This window comes from Cyprinodon variegatus, unplaced genomic scaffold (genome assembly GCF_000732505.1).
Source record: "Cyprinodon variegatus isolate N-32 unplaced genomic scaffold, C_variegatus-1.0 Scaffold1103, whole genome shotgun sequence".
Classification (NCBI taxonomy): Eukaryota; Metazoa; Chordata; class Actinopteri; order Cyprinodontiformes; family Cyprinodontidae; genus Cyprinodon; species Cyprinodon variegatus.
In genome coordinates this window covers 180,144-184,426 of record NW_015151556.1, presented here as the reverse complement: position 1 = coordinate 184,426, position 4,283 = coordinate 180,144, and the positions used below count along the sequence as shown (strand labels likewise).

The 4,283-nt window shown below is 44.2% G+C and overlaps 1 protein-coding gene across 8 annotated transcripts in view; it reads left to right on the top strand.

Annotated features, from left to right (window-relative positions):
- Positions 1-1,057: 1,057 nt before the first annotated feature.
- The window catches only part of LOC107101489 (unconventional myosin-VI-like), a 76,546-nt gene continuing 73,320 nt past the window's right edge, over positions 1,058-4,283 (top strand). For all 8 annotated transcript variants that reach the window (XM_015400439.1, XM_015400438.1, XM_015400437.1 and 5 more), the window contains exon 1: positions 1,058-1,233. The gene's annotated coding sequence lies outside the window, so the exon portion shown is untranslated. The remainder of the gene's footprint in view (positions 1,234-4,283) is intronic.

The following is a 4,283-nucleotide window of genomic DNA, read 5'->3' as shown; positions in this document are numbered from 1 at the left end:
CTAAACACATTACAGACCGGAGCTGTCGACCGCCCCAAGATGGCGTCACCAAATCACGTCAGCGCCCCTAGGCGAAAGCGACCGATGCGGGATCTTTTTTTAATATTATTTTATTTTATTATTAATGCTTTTTTGGGAATTCCATGTAAGATTACAGAATTAATCGAACATCAAGCATAGATATACAACAGTTGTTGAAACATTGGACAATTATAGGTGAAAGAATAACTTTAAGAAAGACAAGACATAGAAGGTAAAAATAAATAAATGAAATAAACAAATAAAGATTAAATAATACATAGAGGTTTACATTGAGTTTACGGTTATAGCATTTTTCTTCCTCATAAATTTAAGTGATTAAAAATACACTGTTCTTTAAGAAAAACGTTGAAGTTTGTCTTGGTCCTCATGTATTTGTTTAGATGAACACCAGAAGCAGAAATCTTCCCAGAAAACTTTCACGTACAGACAGTCGAATAAGAGGTGACAGAATAATTTTCTTCAAAACCAAAACGGAGCCTCAGAAATTCCTTGGAAGGATAAATGTCAGTGATTATTTTGAAGTGGATTTCTTTAACCTTTGGAGCGACCGATGCGGGGTCTACTCTTATATATCTATGGTTTGCACTAGTCTGTGTGGGTTCATTTTCTTCTTCTTCTTTCATTTGATTGGCGGATTGCAAACAGCTTATAGGACCATACCGCCACCTACTGTATAAAAGTGTTTAGCCGTAAGGTTCCACCTACTATATTCTATTTTATAATTTTGTGTTATGTTAAAATAAAAACAATGCTTTATTCATGACCCTAATTTCCTTCGTGTCTCCATCTGTCCCTAATATTCCTTTAAAGCTCCATTCTCTCCATTTTTACCTAATTCCTTCATCCTTTCTCTTTCGGTCGCATATTTATAGCAATTCATCATTGGTGCGTTTCTTTTGTTTGAATGAAAGGGGAAAAAATGGTTGACGTGTAAACAGCGCCCCCTGGTGGGGGGTTCTCCGCTCAGCTATAAAGGCACCGTGTGACGTCACGGGGCTGTTTCCCAGGATCGCTGCGGGAGTGGGAAGCTGCTGATCGGGAAGAGAGTGGACCAACCCGCCGGCAGAGGGACGCAGTTTAACCAGGACTCCCGGCCGAAGCTGCGCTCCTCTTTCCGGGGATTTAGAAGATATTTTCTGCAATAATTTAAATACCAACTGCATCCCGAGAGGTTCTGTTCAGGAGAGGCAGGTAAGAACAGCGGGAGGTTCTGGTGGATGAGACCGAGCTGTTAGCTAGCTGACCGGGCTACAGAGCGCAGCGTCCCGGTTCGAGTCTCTGGACCTGATGAGGGTGCCGGTACCGAACTAAGAGCCGAGCACCTGCCCATAGCGGGACTAATTAGGGCAGCGGATATTAACTTTAACTTTTTTATTGTTTTCATTTTAAATCAGGTAATTTTAAAACCATAACTATGTTTCTGATTGGCCAGCGTTGTTTTCACTTGCTTCCACCAAACTTCATGTAATAAAGAGTTAATTTAGAGCAGAGCGGTCGCCATGAAGGCCGTGGAGGTGGGGTGGGGGTGGTTCAATGCACTCGGGTCGCGGTGGGTCCGAACCGTTGATCCGTGGCGGAAACGCTGAGACACGGACGGCTGTGAGGCTGAGGTCTGGTCCCCGGAGCAGGAGCCCTGCTGCGGCCTGCAGGCTGACAGGAGGCGGCTGCTGCTGCCGAGCCTGGGAACCAGAACCGAGGAGGGACATGCACTGAATGGAAACAGCAGGCTGGGCTGATGGGTTCGGCTTGTGGTGTTAGTGCAGGAACCGTGCTGATGCACCACTGAAGCATGTTCAGGGATTATATAAGAGCTCTCATTGTGTTTGCTCTCAGCCATTATTCCAGGCTGCTCTCCTTTCTGTGTTGCTCTTTTAATCTGTGTCATTCTACCTGTCCAGATCTCACACTATTATCCTTCAAGGATCCCAGTTTCCTGATGGGCGGAGGCCTCTGCAACCCACGGTTCCTCATACCTGGAGTGGACTTTGACTTTTGCCTCCGTCCTCCTGGTTTTATGGCTGGGATGCCATAAAGTTCACGTGTTTCCTCGTGTTCTCTCTCCTTCATCCATCCCCTCCTGCTCCTGAACTTCTCCTCAGCACCTCTGGTTCCTGAAATGCGCCTAAAGGAGGCTGCAGGAGGAGTTTGGATGGAGAGAAACTAGAAAAACTGAGATAACAGGGACGGTGGCGTCATGTCGAAACAGGAAATAGTTCCTATTGTTTGCTGTTCTTCCTGAGTTTGGGGATGTGCGCGTCTTTTTAACAGATGCCTGGTGGGTCAGAGATGGGTCACGGACACCTTCTGAGCACCTTTAGTAAAGTCCAGGAGTGTTTGAACCAATGAGACGGAGGGAAATCAGGAGAAGGAGTATAGACATCAACAGGATCAGATGGAAAACACTTGCAGACTGGAGGCGACCTTATCTGCAGGCGTTTCCTGTAAGCAGAGCCAGAGTCTCCTGCAGGACGTTTGCACTCTTCTGACTCTGGAGTGGAAATAAAAGGAGAAATAAATCTGTGGTTTAACTGGTTTAGGTTCAGGTGAGAGCGAGCGGCAGTTTTAGAGCATCAGATATTTGAGAATCAAGTGAGAATGAGATGATGGAGTTATTTGTTACCATGGTAACGACTCCAAACCAATGTTCTGTCAGATTAGCATACCTATAGTCAATATGCATGAGCAGGACATCAGATTTGCATTTATCTGTGCAATTTTGTATGGGAAAAAAAAACAATTTAAGGTCAGATCGCCATATAAAATAAGTAATTAAATCGTTTTTTTGTACATGACTTAAGGTTTTATAAAGAGAAAGGGATTAACAGGTATTGGCTGTGGGTATGCTGGTCTGACGGGGTATGCTCATCTGACAGAGGAGGTGCGCATTAAGGTTTAAACTCTTAATGTAGGATCATTGGTCGGGTTTCAGGACCCGATGGAGACCAAGGAAGTCTTCCTTCTGATAGAACTTCCCGGCAGGAACATGAAGGCGGGGAGTTCGTCCACCATTATGGAGGGAGATTTGTTCCGTTATTTTTTTTAGAGCAAATAACATGCTTGTGAATAGAAGTTTAAGGAAAAATAACTTGGCTGTTTTCTCAGATTATAGTTTTTCAAATATGTTTTTTCATGAAGTTTCCCAAAATCACGTTTTTTTTTTTTTTTTTTCAAATAGTTTTTCCCGATCTCTCCCCTTCAAGCCTACGGAAGCAGAGAGCGGTCGTACTCAATTGTTTTTTTTTGTCCTTTTCCTTCTCGAGATAATGACATATCTATCTCGTTATCAGGGTTAAACAGTAAATTTTTTCTCTCTCGATAATGAGATAATTATCTCGTTATCTGGGCTCGTTTTGGGGGTTAATGCATCTTATAGCTGTTCCAGGCGTAACACCGGCGGCGCAGGTCTAACGGCTTATGAATCAAAAGTGAAAGCAAACCAACAACGTCGTCTCGTTGCCTAAAACTTAAACACAGGATTATTTACAGAAACACACATAGACTGCCATGACTTCTACTTATCCTCTCCCGTTTTTGTGGGATTGAAGGTTGGAATTGGTTTTAAAACGAATCATCTCGTTATGGCGTGAAAACAGCTTCGTTATCTTTAGATAATGAGAAAATTAACTCCTTTTCTCTTGAAAACCACCGTGAAAAAGTATCGGAGCGACACGACCGCTCTGGGCTTCCGTACGAGCCCGTTCCAAACTCTCGATCCTCGCTCCTGTTGCTAACGTGCGGCCCACCAATAGAAATGCGTCTTCGCTCCAAAGCGCGCCACCAGCAGTGAGGAGAATGTGATCCGAGTTTAAAAACCAAATTCTTCTGAAATTGAGTTTTACGTTCTGGAATGGAGACGTTTGAAAAATGGAAAAAAAAGAAATTTCCAGTTTAAAAATCTGTTCTGTTCTTGTAACAATAATGGAACAAACGTCCCTCCGTACACACAAACTCAGAGTCTTCAGGATCGTTTTGGGTCTTCCTGTGTTCTGGTTCTGTTAGCGGGCCGCTGTGTTCTGGCTGATCCGGGGTCCGTGGTTCTGACTAAGGATTAGCCGTTATCCACTTAGCTCACATGAGGAGGATCAGAACCGGGCTGCAGGCCGGGTCGACCCGCTTATTTGGAGCAGGAACCATCGGCTCTCTTAGAGTTCTGCTTCTGAAGGGTTAGTCTGTGGTTCTGATGGGTTAGTCTGTGGCTCTGATGGGTTAGTCTGAGGTTCTGAAGGGTTAGTCTGTGGTTC